At 34.9% G+C, this 15,456-nt stretch overlaps 1 non-coding gene across 1 annotated transcript; it reads right to left on the bottom strand.

Moving 5' to 3' along the window:
* Positions 1–15,374: 15,374 nt before the first annotated feature.
* Positions 15,375–15,456, bottom strand: TRNAY-GUA. The gene has a single exon. It is a non-coding gene; the product is annotated as a tRNA-Tyr (tRNA).

Below are 15,456 nucleotides of genomic sequence, written 5' to 3'. Positions count from 1 at the left end.
TTGTAAAATAATGAAAATAATTGATTGCTTGACCCCTTCTCTGAAGAATGCACTTGATATTTATAGGACATCAAAGGTGAAAGGCGGCTTCTCTCTCCTGATTGTACAGATGGGACAACTTTAATTCCTGACTGATGCGTCGGATAGTTGTCACCGATAAAGCCAGATGTACTTTGTGACCATTATCGGCTGTCAACTTAATTTGGATCCGATTGCCGTCATCTTTCTGTCCCATTGATCTTAATTGTCCTTTTGTCCGGATGCGCCCACCATGTTGCGATGATTCTTCTTGGGTGGATGTTTGCGAGCACGATCAACGCAAAGTCTTGCGGTAAAGTTGCGCTCGATCGATGTATTCCTATGATTGCATTCTTTGCATTGCATTAACGCATTATTCTACCCAAAAATATAAAAATCAACTGTTCTAATGCGTTGGACACATGCAACCGCAATATTATAGAATTTATGCTTAATGGACACAATTTAACATATTTTAGCAATGCAATCCAACATTGTTTAAGGATTTAGTACTATGATAACGTGTATTTCTGCCCGTTATCATCAGTCAGAAAGGACCATTCAGATATTGGAAGATATGTTAAGAGCTTATGTGTTGGGGCACACACTTGCCTTTATCGGAGCAACAACAACTACCATTCCAATATTGGAATGGCACTATACAAAGCCCTGTATGGGAGATAGTGTAGAATGATGGAGTTAACGATTAACGTCCATAAGCAATTTAGATCGTAAGTACTCTAATTAGGTTAATTTCATAAGAATAAACATGCAATTTAACATAAATTAAAGGGATAAGAGTATACAACCTTTGTAGCCCAAATTCTTCTCTGGTTATGAAAATTTTTTCTCACAAATGGTTCGTAGCCACCATGAGAGTCATCCCGACTATTCTTTAGCGTTAGAACCGGATGTGAAATACGATGAGTGACCAATTTGGAGAGAAAATGGTTAAGGGTTCGAGAGAGAATTAGGGTTAGAACTTTCTAAAAAATCTCAAGAAATTCCACTTTGCCAAAAAAGAATTAAACTTCATAGAATCATTCCATTTATAGACAAAATCATGCAAAACATGCAAATTTGAGTTAATAAAAATTTGACACTCAAAATTTCATTAACTCAAAGTGGGATTAGTATCTTCAAGTGAGACGAACACTTAGCAACATTATTTAATCAAAATTATAAAAGATGGATTTTCCCACTAAATGAATCTTGGATCTTTCTACTAACTTGAGCAAAGGTCAAACTTTGATGCTCAAAGTCCATAGTCAACAATTTGACTTTTTGGCTCTTAAAGAAGTCAACATTTTGATTTTATCTCAATTTTGACCTAGTCAACAATTTTGACTATTGTTACAATTTTGACGTAGTCAATAATTTTGACTTTCAATCCAATCTTTGACCTCTTTAGTTTTAATATAATTTAAACAATTAATTAATTAAAACCATATTAATCCCAATCAATCCTAATTGGTCATTTTTCAATCCCTATATTAAAAAATTTCGATATTCAAATCTTTTAAATATCTTTCTCTCTCTCTGTATATTTAATTCACAATTAAACATTAGGTTAAATATATCGAATATATTCAACACTTTACTCCAAATATCGAATTCGAAAACTTCAAATTTGTTCGTCACACTGTTCTACGATTTAGTCCGATATAAGCTAATAGGGGGACCTAATGGACCTACAGATCATGGATTCCAACGATCTAAGATTAACCGACAAAACTCTTTAATCTAATTAACTAATATTGTTAACTACCGAGTCACTCCACTAAAGCCTAGTAGTTGCACTCCCTTCACTGTAGATATATTTTCGACTTGATATAACTATAATCATTAAGTTGACCATTTAAGGGAACAACCTCTCTATTTTGTTCGTAATAACGGCTGGGTCAAAAGCTATTTTTCTCCCAAGATTACATCTTGCTCCTTAAGTCCCACTGATCCTCTAATGAATTATTGGTTTGTGATCCAATCACCAAACTGAGTCCCTCTCGAGCCACTGAGAGGGTGGGGCCCCTTGTTCAAGAATCAGAGTCACAATTTAAGTGAACAACCTCTCTACTATCCATAAAAGTGGGTAGGAATGAATTTGGTCTTGCACCCTATGCCCCAGCTATCTACCCGGTCTTACCCCTGAAATAGGGGACTTATTAAGCCGACACTATTAAGCCAACCCTTACCCATGCAAATCTAAGGATAATCCTGAATAAATAGGAGTTCATAATTAACTCAGGATTAAGGTCAAGTTACCTAGGTCATCACTTTGAAATAGTCAGTCTTAAACAGTACAACATTATAAAGTAAGAGTGGCTTATTTCTTAATCCGATCTTATACAAACTCTTTGCATAGGACGCCCCCACTCGCATATTTCCACATGAACGATTTAGGATCACATCTTTTGTACTAAATACAAGGTGGGTCGCATCCAATAATGTCTCCAAAATAAGGCACCCAACTTTATTCGTATACAATAGACGTTTAGGCTATTTACTCAAACTTGATCCACTTTTATGTCTCTATATATAAAGTTCAAGTATTCATACTATAGCAGGGGTTTGTTTAGTTTATTGGATTTAGGCTTCAGAAGTGCAATTTACATGTTTAATAACAACTTTATTGAATAATCCTCAACAACAACTTTATTGCAAATAAAATATGTTTAAAAATTCAAATTGCGAGATTTAGGACATACAACTCAACAAAATCCCACTTGGACTAAAACTCCAGTGGGATTACATATATACAATCTTGAGTAAGAGAGAATAAACTATAAATACAATAAACTAGGGCATCTAAATACTTATGAATTCTCCCACTTGCCTTAGATTTATATATCTCGTAGTCCTAGTCTGACCAGGTGATCCTCGAACACTTTAGCCCTGGGGGCTTTTGTAAATGGATAAGCTAAATTGTCTTCTGAGGCTATCTGCGTAGCAATCATGTCTCCTCGGTGTACTATCTCCATGATGGTATTTGCACTCAATGTGCTTCCTGTGCTTATGGATTTTCAATTCTTTTGAGCTTGCAAATGTTCCACTATTGTCACAATAGAGTATGATATGCAGATGCATATTTGGAACTATTTCCAAATCATTCAACAAATTTCTGAGTCATACTGTTTCTTTCACTGCTTCACATGCAGCTACATATTCCGCTTCCATGGTGGAGTCAGCAATACAACTTTGCTTTATGCTCCTCCATTTAGAGTGAATATTGATCCCGAAGTAGATTTCCTAAAATCCACATTGGTCTGAAAATCAAATCAGCGTATCCTGTAAGGATCAAATCCTTAGACCATACACAAGCCTATAATCCCTCGTTCTTCAAAGATACTTGAGGATGCTTTTTATGGCAGTCCAATGATCATATCTAGGATTGGACTGAAACCTGCTGACTATTCCAAATGCATAGCATATATCTGCATATGTACACAACATGGCATACATCAAACTCCCAACCGCTGATGCATCAGGAATTCGTTTCATAACCTTAATCTCTTGAGGTATCTTAGGACACTATTCTTTAGACAGAAGAATTCCGTGCCTGAAAGACAACTTACTTTTTTTGGAATTTTGCATCTTATATCTACACAACACCCTGTCAATATAAGATGCTTGAGATAAGGCAGATAAGGTTAGCATTCTATTTTTGCGATTCCGAATAATTTAGATTCTAAGAATATTTGAGAATCTCCCAAATCTTTCATTTGAAATTGCGATGCTAGTCATCCCTTAATGTCAGCAAGGAATTCTACCTCATTCTAAATGAGTAGAATATCATCAACAAATAATACTAGAAAACTACATTTTTTTTTTACAATCTTCTTGTAAACACAAGATTCGTCAACATTCTGTTCAAAGTCATAAGATTTGATCAAAAAATCAAATCTTACATTCCAGGATCGAGATGCTTGTTTCAACCCATAAATAGATTTTTCAAGCTTGCAAACCTTTTGCTCTTGACCTTGTTCAATGAACCCCTCTGATTGAGACATATAGATACTCTCCTCAAGATAGTCATTCAGAAAGGTTGTCTTGTCATCCATTTACCAGATCTCATAATCATAAAAGGCACTAATGGATAAGATTATTCTAAACTTAATCATGGCAACTGGAAAGAAGGTTTCTTCATAGTCCACTCCTCTCTTTAGGAAACCCCTTTTTCCACGAGTCTAGCTTTGTAGGTTTGTACCTTATCAGCTTGGTCTTGTTTTCTCTTATAGATCCATTTGTAACCAATAGGTTTTACCCCATCTGGTTGATCTACAAGTTTCCAGACTAAATTGAAGTACATAGGCTCCATTTCGAGGTCCATGGCTTTTATCCACTAGTCTCAATCCACATCTTCTATTGCTTTTTTAAAGGTCAATGGATACTCCAAGCCATCATTGGGTATGAAAAACCTGAGTTTCTGTCAAACCCATGTAACGGTCAGGCTGTTGAACAATTCTCCCACTATGTCGATGCACTCTCAACTTGAGAAGGATGGGATAGACCAGTTTCATCAACAACTCTTGTTGAAAGACCAGCCTGATAAATAACCTTTATTGATCTATCTATAGTTTTTTAGTCATTTTACTCAATACTAGCTTACTGTGAGGTTGATGATTTCTTATGTGGTCCTCTAAGAATGTAGCATTTGTCAATACAACTACTTTGTCATCTTAAAGATCATAAAATAGACCACCTTTTGTTTCTTTGGGGTATTCTACAAATAGGCATACTTTTAAACGACGTTCCAACTTCTTTAGATTCTGATCTAGCACGTGTGTTAGGTATCCCCAAATCGTGAAGTGATGTAAACTACCTTTACATCCTCTCTATAATTCATAAGGTGTTTCAGAAACACTTTTCGAGAGAACCATGTTAAAAATGTAAACAGCGGTCTCTACTGCATGTCTTCAAAATGTATTAGGCAACTGAGCATAACTATAAAGAAAAGTATGTGAGTTCCTTATTAAAGAAAAGTATATGTATGTTTCCATATGATGATCCAAGCATGATGATATTGATGCAAGCATTCCTGATGTATTTATGAGGTTTATATGATGTTATCTATCTTTAATGCCATGTTTTCTGAGAAATGCTAAATGACTTTAAATGCAAAGTATGTTTTACTTAAAGCTTGATTTTAGTACTCTAGTTATGAATTTCCGATACTGAAGGAGATGAAGGTATCTGGGACCCTGATACTCAAGGAGACGAAGGCACTCAGGGCTTGTATTATACCTTAGTGCTGAAGGAGATGAAGGTATCTAAAGAAGGTCTTTGGGACCCACTTTAGCACACATGAAGGCTTTGAGTCGTGTGTTAGGGTGCTATTAGCCTTTGGGGGCATTTCTACATGCACATATGATTATTATCGAGGTTGTTGGTGATGTAGAACTTCCACCTCATTTAAGGTTATTGATGTTAGGAATGTGAGCAAAAGGGACTCCACCCAACTAAGGTTTAAGGGTACAAGCTATGTATGATTTTTTATAAGAAATGCAAAGTATATGTTATATTTTTAGGGTTTTCCAACTATTATGAAATGTTGATGTTTTAATGATTATGAGTTTTAAGTTAAGCATGCTTTAGCCCCGAAACTATGGAAGTATTTTTTGTTGTTGATTATTTTATACATCTTCCAGTACGATTATGTTTGTGAATGTTTATTTTAAAATAGTCACTCATTTGGCATCCCAACTCACTTTTTCAAAATATTTTTCCTCCTCAGATAACGGTCGTGTTGGGGTTGATGCCCTAAATCTCATAGGGTTCTATAGTTTGTATTTGTAATGTACAAATATGTTTTTATTTAATAAAATATATGATGTTTTATTTCAATTTGAGTTGCATTAACCACAAACCAATAAATTAAGATCCAAGGTTATCTTGTAGCTTAAACATGTATGTAGAGACATACGAGTGGATCATGTTTAAGTGATAACCTAAATGGTCTATAGTAGATGGATAAGGCTGGATACCTTATCCTGGTGACGCTACGCGTATGACCTACTTTATAGATGCTACAGTTGTTGTAAAGTGCTACAATTGATCTAATCTTGATCATTCGTGTGGAGACATATGAGCAGAGATATTCTATAAAAGGAGTTTGTATAAGACTGGACCACGAAATGTTTAGTCCCATTATATAACGTTGTTCATAATAGAGACTTACATTTCGCCAGGATGACCATATGTAACATGACCTAAGTCCTGAGTGAGTTGTGAACTCCTGCTTATGAAGGTTGTCCTTTGATTTGTATGAGTAAAAGTGGCCAAATTGTCGACTCTATTTTGGGGATTCGTCTAATTTGAGAGCTGGGAACACAACTACACAAGAAAGGATTCACTCCTTCCTCAATGTCGGGATAAGTAGATAAATTGCTCCCTCAAGGACTAATTTCGGGGCTTGAACAATGTGGCACTACACCCTATACTGGCTCGAGAGGGATTTGTGTTGGGATTATGCCCTAAATCTCATAGGGTCCTATAGTTTATAAACCTTGTATGAACAAATTTGTATGTGATTAATATTATTTGATATTTTATTCACTTTGTCTATGAAATATGTGATATTTTAGTTGCATTATTCACAAACCAATAAACTAACATCCAAGGTTATCATTATAACTTAAACATGTATGTGGAGACATACAGGCGGATCATGTTTAAGTGATAACCTAAATAGTCTGTAGTATATGGATAAGGCTGGGTACCTTATCATGGTAACACTACGAGTATGGCCCGCTTTGTAGATGTTACAAATGTTGTAGGATCTAAAGGCAACACTAAAAGGGGAGAGGGTGTGAATAGGGTTGACTACCAATTTTTAAAAAATAATTTTATCTTCAAACAATGCTCAATAAAGTTAACCCACTAATTTGATTAAAGAAAATTTATGCAAGACAAAACTTAAATCATGCAAGCTATGATAACTTCAAATTTAAAGACAATTTAATCAAGGATAAATTTAAATAACAAACTAAAAATTAAATCATGCAATTAGGAAAGATTAAAAAATAACTAAGACAAGAAGCAAAAAGTTGAAAACCAGAAATAAAAGAGAGAGAGGAAGAGAAAACACCGGGAATTATAATGGTTCGGCAAATTGCCTACTCCACTCTCCAAGACTCCTTGAGTATTTCACTAAGTGATCCTCTTGCAGGTGAGGACCACACATGACCCTCTTTTTCTTAGGCTAAAGAGAAACTCAAAATCCTTTTTACTAGTTCAGGATCAAACCAATTTCTTTTTCTCACAACCCAAGGTGTACCCACACCTTAATACAATTCCCAAAAATTAAAAGAAAACCTCACAATATTACCTCTTGAAGGCTAAATACACAAGTTGAGCACTCAAAAAAAAACTCACAAAAATAACTCTAGGCCAATTTAGGAGCAAGGAGGACAAGAATTTGAGAGTAGAGAGAATTGAGAGCTTAAAACTTGATAGTTTTTGGTATATCGATGAAGAGTAAAATCAAGTTGAATTTATAGGCGAGGGGGATAAATTTTGGCCATTGGATATGATTGCAAATGAAGGGTGGAGATTGAATAAAAATAGAAAATGAGAGAATTTGTAATTAAGAGAGGAATTGAAAAACTAGAATTATTGAGATTTGGAGAATAAAAAAGGATTTGAAGGATGACAATTTAGGAAGGAAATCAAATTTGAAAATGCTGAAATTTGATGAGAATTTGGAGAAAATTTTATCAGAAAATTAAAGGAAAATAAGAATGAAAATAAAAAAAAATAGCCGGATGAAATGAGCACCATGCGCACAGGGGAGAGGATTGAGCGTTACACGTTGCATTCTGTGAAGAAACCGCAGGCACGTGCGGCGCACGCGCGCATCCATGCATGAAGCTGGGTCTCTACCACTTGTCATTATCTCATTCGTCCACGGTTACTACGTCACTGCCACATCATGTGCCATGTTAGCAAAAAGTAACCGGTTGGACACGTCATCAATTTTGACCGTTTGTGTGCCACATTGGATGCCATGTCAGCAAGGTGTCATGTGTCACTGCCACGTTGGATTTCCTCTCCAATTTTCTTTTGCTTATAACTTTCTCGTTTGAACTCCGATTTGAGCGATTCAAATTGCATTGGAATCGTCTTTCCGAGCTATACAAGATAGTGACTCTGAAACACTAAAAATGTTAGTACAAAAAATCTGAGTTTGTTATCATCAAAATACTTGGTTTGATTGAAGCCCTAATGCTAACAGTAAAGTGCTACAAATGATCTGATCCTGATCATTCATACATTAGACATGTGAGTGGGGATATTCTATACAAAGGAGTTTATATAAGACCGGAACACGAAATGTTTAGTCTCATTATATAACACCATTCATAATAGAGATTTTAATTTCACTAGGATGACCATAGGTAACATGATCTTAATCCTGAATGAGTTGTGAACTCCTACCTATGAGGGTGGTCCTTTGATTTGTATGGGTGAGAGTGGCCAAATCACCGACTCAACAAGCCTACCATTTTAGGGATTCGTTTGACTGGGGAACTGGGAACTCGGTTACAAAAGATGGAATTCACTCCTTCCCTGAAGCAGGGATAAGTAGATAAATTGCTCCCTTAAGGGCAAATTCTGGGTTTTGAACAATGCGATGTCATACCCTCTCCTAGCCCGAAAGGGGTTTAATCACAGTAGAACTATGATCTATTATTCATTAGAGGGATCAGTGGTACTTAAGGAGTTAGAGGTAACTACAGGGACAAAACGGTAATTTAGCCCAATTGTACTTACGAGCAATTTGTGAAGAGTCATCGAACTGTTGATTGGTTATATCTAATAGCACATAAATATATCTGTAATGCGAAGAGTGCAACTGTATATCTTTAGTGGAGTGCCCAACTGTTAATGGATGGTGGATAATGTAATTAAAGAGTTTAATTACGTACTATTGGAACTTCAAGCTATAGGTTCATAAGGTCCCCTTAGTAACTCAAAAGAATTTAGTTGGGAATAAGTTTTTGGGTTAATTTGAATTGTTCAAATTAATAGGAGGGAATTTAATTATATATGATATAATTAAATTGATTCAATTATATATGATATAATTGACATAATGTATTTGATACATTATAGTTTAATTGGAAGAATAAATATTTGAATGAGATTCAAATAGTTATTAATTTTAATATAAATCTGATTTATATTAAATGTCATAAAATAGAGAAAAACAACTATAGTTTATATTGTATATGATGCAATATTAAAATTATTGGTTATAAAAAGAATATGATAAGTTGGTTATCATATTTATTTATGTTATTTATTATTTTGGATAATTAATTCCTTTTTATCTCTAACCGCCTTAGTGGATGGTTAAGTGGTTTTTGTGACAAATGGAATTAATAAAAATATGATTTTATTTTTCCAATGTTAATAACACTGCACGAAATTACAGAGCCTATATGATAGGAGCTTTGAACTAAACGATTGAAGCAGAAACTATATGATAGTGCTTCTTCTTCAATCGTCCTCCTCCTCCAAACTCTCCAACTCTCTCCTAACTAAAATAGTCAAAGTCCACCACTTCCTAGGTTCTCACTCTGAGAATACCGAGGACTCCAAGTTGTAGTGTCTTCAACCTTTTGGTTCGAGTTTTCTTGAAGAGGGTCTTCAAGTTTGTTGTTTGAGGTTCGTGATAGTTTGAGGGATTTACGCGAAGAATTGTTCTTCAAAGGTATAATCTCTTAACTTTATTTCTTATTTAAAAGCATGATGTAATTAGAATGCATAATCTATATGTTTGCTGTAAATTTGTGTTTTAAATCTAAATATAATTTAGATGATCCACTTCCGCTCATGGATCTCTTTGTAAACGAGTTCCTTCAGTTTGGTCATAGTTGGACTATAATTTATTGTTCATTAGAGGGATCAGTGGTACTTAAGGAGTTAGATGTAACTACAGGGGGAAAACGGTAATTTTGGTCCAAATGTACTTAGAGCAATTTGTGAAGGGTCATCGTACTGTTGACTGGTTATATCCAATAGACACAGAAATATATCTGTAGTGCAAAAATTACAACTTTCGATCTTTAGTGGAGTACCAGATAGTTAACGGATGGTGGATAATTTAATTAAAGGAGTTTAATAAATTATTGACTGTTAGAGCTTCAAGCTACAGGTCCATAAGATCCCTTTGGTAGCTTAACGGGAATAAATGAGAATCAGTTTTTAGATTATTTTGAATTGTTCAAATAATGTGAGGGAATTAGTTATATATGATATAATTATTATAATGTATTTGATACATTATAATACAAAGTATATTTGAGAGGAAATAAATATTTGAATATGATTCAAATGTTAATTATATGAATTGGAGTCATATAATTAAATTTAATATAAATGAGATTTATATTAAATGTCATTGATGAGAGGAATGAAACTATAGGTTATATTGTATATGATACAATATAGAAACTATAGGTTATATATTATATTTGATATAACATATAGTTAATATATATTATATGATAAGGTAGTTATTATGTAAATATATATCAAATAATTTATTAAAATAAATAAATAAAATTATTTAATTTGTTTTAAAATAATTATGGGAGGGAGTTGTAACTCTCTCCCCATTCTTTCTCTCCATCACGTTAGTGGGGCTGAAGAGTGGTTGATTTTCTTCAGTGGGTTAACAGAGATACAAAAACTCTATCTACAGTACGTTTCTGTAAAATCCTTTCCTCATCTCCATTCTTCTCTCTAATTCCCTCTTCCAAAATAGTCAAAGCACACACTCCTCCTAGATTCTCATCCCAGAGAATACCAATATTTCCTTCATGGTGATGCCCAATTGGAGATTGAGGGATTTTCCATTGAAGAACGGTCTTCAAAGGTAAGGGTTTTGAACCCAAATTTATTTTTTCTATATTTCGTTATGGAGTATGTTGTAAATTTTTAAACTAAATGCATATTTTCTATTCATCTCTATTCAGACTCGGGGACTAGCGCATCGTAACCACTCCCGGCCTGAGCAAAGATGATTTATTTTTACCGATTCAAGACTTATACTACACACGTAGTAAAGTGGTAAGATCGGAGTCAATCCACATGGAGACTGTTGAATTAACTTAGACCAATTTATGAATTTCAAATAAATGGGTTTTCGATGGTTCTTGATTTTGTTTATAAAATAAATTAAAAACCAAATAGAGAAGAATAAATAAGAGTTGGTACCGAAAATGGGATTGAATCAAATTAATGAAAAATCTTAGGATTGGTTTGTATGCTTTTTATTTTCTATCATTAGATATTAGTTAATTTCTTCAATTATGTGAACCCCTCAACCTATTAGAATTCTAATAGCCCAATTAGCCAATTTTGATAACAATTTAAATCAGCCCTAATTTAGTTTAAAACGTTTCTTTCTCAGCGACATATAAGTTAAAACTGAAAAATATTAAGTAAAGGTTCAATTATCGAGACACACTACAAGTCGGACAACCACATCTCATGATTTATTTAGGAAGGATTATACTAGGGCATATATGAATTTGGCCAGAAAAAGTCTAGACCCTAAACATGCGGTCCTAATACGTGCAACTTAATCAATCAATTATGCACAGGCTAGAATGATTTTGCAAACAAGAAATTCAATAAATTAATTTGTCAAAAAAATTCATCAAAAGTCTATTATTAATAATTCAAATTCACCCAAAAGGGTTTACAACAATTGAATAAATTAAACTAGTAAACTTCAAGAATTAAGACAGACAAACTATCCCAAGAAAATTATATAACCTCTGAAAGGCATATTTGAATTACAATGATCAAAGGAGAGAGTCAAGGTTGACTATGACAATGATCGATCAACAATTTGGCTTCAATGGCTCCCAAAACTAAACTAAACTCTAACAATTAACTCTATTCGAAAGTATTTAGTAACGATGCGTTAGAAGGTTGCTTGATTTCTTCCCTCTTGAATGCTCAACACCAACGCAATATTTATAAGTTGTGCGCAGCGTCGCAACGCTGGGGAATAGTGTTGCAATACTGTGGCACGCATTGGAGAGCGTTGGGCAAGTGTTGCAACGATGCGTTCAACGCTTGCTTACATCACGCGTTGAACAATTTTTCGTCAACTGTCATAGTGTTGCAACACTTGGAGTGGCGTTACAACACTAAGTGTTCTGCCTTACAACGTTGAGGCTCAAGTGTTGAGATGCATTGCAACACTGGCGATGATTTAATTTCGAAGCATCACGACGCTTGGGGCAACGTTGCAATGCTGCCCTGCACTTGATGCTACTGCCTTCCAGAGTCGAACGAGCGTTGGACTAAGGCTTGTGAAGAGCGTTGTAACGTTGAGTGTTCTATCAGAAACTTGTTACTCGCTACTCGTTTCCTCGATACTCGTTGCTCGTCTTCTCGATGCTTAATGTTTATTTTCTTGGTAGAATTTCACTCGATGGTACTCGACAACCCTTTGCTTAATGGTACTCGTTGATACTCGATGGCTGACCATACTCGATGGCAATTTGGCAATCTCAACTCCTTTGAAGCCTGGATGCTTAAATCAACTCCAAATTGCTTCAACATAACCTCGTTCGGCTCCAAATTGCCAATTCTACCTCATGATTGCTCCATACCTACAAAATAAGAAAATGAACATGTAAAATCCGATAACGAGCCAAAATTAAGCTAGGAATAATAGCTCTTTTTGAGAGCTAACAAACACCCCCAACTTAAGACTTGATCGTCCCAAATGAGATTATAACACTCAGTCATGGAAATTGATAAGACAATCATTCACTCTATTTATCGAATCCTTTCTCTACTCTTAACAGTCTTAAGGGTCACATCACATATCAAAATCAAACAATCACTCAATTGAGACTTGTTATAAAAAATTATTTTTCAATCAAAGCCATGTATGAATGAAACACTAAAACACGAAACTTTTTCGTAAATTGGAAAGTACCCAGAAAATTTCTATCCTACTCTCATTTCATCTTCCCTCTACTCTGGCTCGGTCATCAGCTCAAGACATACTGTTATTGCATATCAAAGAGAAATACTATCTGGGAGTGCCCAAAACTCACGCACATAAAACGTAGAAGGCATCAATTTTACCTAGAGGGCTAGCTTTCACAATCAACCGTCGAGAACCTATCACTCTTTTCTCGCGGGCCCTAACTGGACACGACGAAGGTAGCTCCTTTCACCTCTATCCATGCACACACACACACTATTTTTTTTTTTTTTTTTTTTTTTTTGCAGACACACCGATTATGCCTCATTTTTATAAGAATTTTTTTTCACGAGAGAAAGCAACTAGTATAATTCTCTTCTTTTTTTTTTCTCATACACAAGGTTGCTATTTTCTCACTATCTAGTTTTACTCTCAGGCACTAAAAGTTTCTCCCAAACCAATAGGGAGCCTTTTGAGGTGACAATGAAAATTTGAGATGGATAATCCATTTATAAGACTTTAAGGGACTTAAAATAGTAACATTTTCAACCTAGGTTCATTTTACATGGTTCTAATGAAAAAAAAATTATAAAAATGCTCAAAATTGTGAAAATTACTCTTTTCAAGAATAAGCAATCCATTGAGTGCGTCATCAAATTGTCATTGAAAGAAAATGATAAATAAAGCAAAAATATTTAAGCACTCATCATGACAGAAATTTTCAAATTTTCACTCAAAATATTAAATCATCTGAAGCACGTTTCGCCCACCCCCAACTTAAAAGCTATACATTGTCCTCAATGTATATTCATGTTTTAACTCACGCTAAGGATAAAAAGAAAAAGGGGCAAGAGGGAATAGAAAAACTCCCCTGGATTTTTTGCACAAACATGAACATTTGAAATCATTCCTTCAAGAGCCAGAATTTAAATTCCTAAGAAGAAAAGTATGAAGTCAGCCTCTCTTTAATTAAAAATAAAAGAAACAAAACAAAATGAAGAAAGCAAAAGAAATTCAAGCTCCTGGTTGCCTACAGGTAGTGCAACATAGAAGGTGGAGTCAACATAAGTCTTGAGCAAATAACGTTGACTTCTCCTTCATTGAAAATTTTAAGCCGGTGCCCGTTCACTTTAAATTCCTTCCCCGTCTCTGGACTCTCAATCTCCACTGAACCATAAGGAAACAAGTTAATGTTGGATTTTATGTCCTAAAACTCATGGTATGTAAACAATGGAACTTATTTTGAAAATTCAATAAGGTGTTATTGAATAGATGTTTTGCTTAATAGAAATCCAATAAACCTAAAAGTCCCTTGACTATTTGATGAGTACTTGAACTTTATGTGGAGACATAAAGGTAGATCAGGTTCGAGTAAATAGTCAAAGTGATCTATAGTATATGAATGAGGTTGGGTACCTTATTCTGGTAACACTATTGGGTGCGGCCTGCTCTATAATTGTTACAAAGAGTTGTAAAGTGCTACAAACGAAGTGATCCTAATTCATTCATGTTGGGACATGAGGAGTGGGGGTGTCCTTGTGCAAAAGGGTTTGTATAATATCGGACCACAAAATCAGTCGCTCTTACTTTATAACGTTGTTTACTGTTTAAGACTGACTATTTCAAAGCAATGACCTAGGTAACTTGACCTTAATCCTAAGTTAACTATGAACTCCTGTTTATTTGGAATTATCTTTAAATTTGCATAGGTGAGGGTTGGCTCAACAGAGTCGGCTCAATAACCTCCCATTTCAGGGGTAAGACCGGATAGATAGCTGGGGACATAGGGTGCAAGACGGAATTCACTCCCCGCTTTTAGGGATAGTAGAAAGGTTGTTTCTTAAGTGCTTATTCTAGGTCTTGAACAATGGGCCTGCCCTCTCACTGGCTGAGAGGGACTCGGTTTTGTTGATTGGATCACAAAACAATTGTTCATTAGGGGATCAGTGTGGACTTAAGGAACAAAAGGTAATTTCGGGGTAAAACATAGATTCGACCCAACCGTTATTACGAACAACCTGTGAAGGGTGAACTTACTAATCATGGTTTTATCGAGTGGACATAATATATCTACAGCGAGGGGAGTTCAACTATGGGCTTAAGTGGAGTGACCCATTACTTATCGAATGGGGGTTAGTTCAATCTAATGAGTTTAGCCGAATAATCTTGGATCGTTGGAGCCCATGACTCTAGGTCCATGAGGTCCCCCTACTAGCTCGAAAATGGATTAGCTCTAGAGTAGCGTGATAAGTTAATTGAAACGTTCAAATTAGAATCAAATGGATTAGAGAATTAATATTTAAATATGATTTAAAATTATGAAGATGGATTTTGTAAAATTAATTTAATATTATATAAAATTAATTAAAATTATTTAAATTATTAAATAATTATTTATTAAAGGGCCGAGCTGGATTTGAACCAGCGTAGACATATCCAACGAATTTACAGTCCGTCCCCATTAACCGCTCGGGCATCGACCC

The sequence above is a fragment of the Benincasa hispida genome, chromosome 4 (assembly GCF_009727055.1).
Source record: "Benincasa hispida cultivar B227 chromosome 4, ASM972705v1, whole genome shotgun sequence".
Lineage (NCBI taxonomy): Eukaryota > Viridiplantae > Streptophyta > Magnoliopsida > Cucurbitales > Cucurbitaceae > Benincasa > Benincasa hispida.
This window is presented reverse-complemented; position numbering and strand designations above follow the sequence as displayed.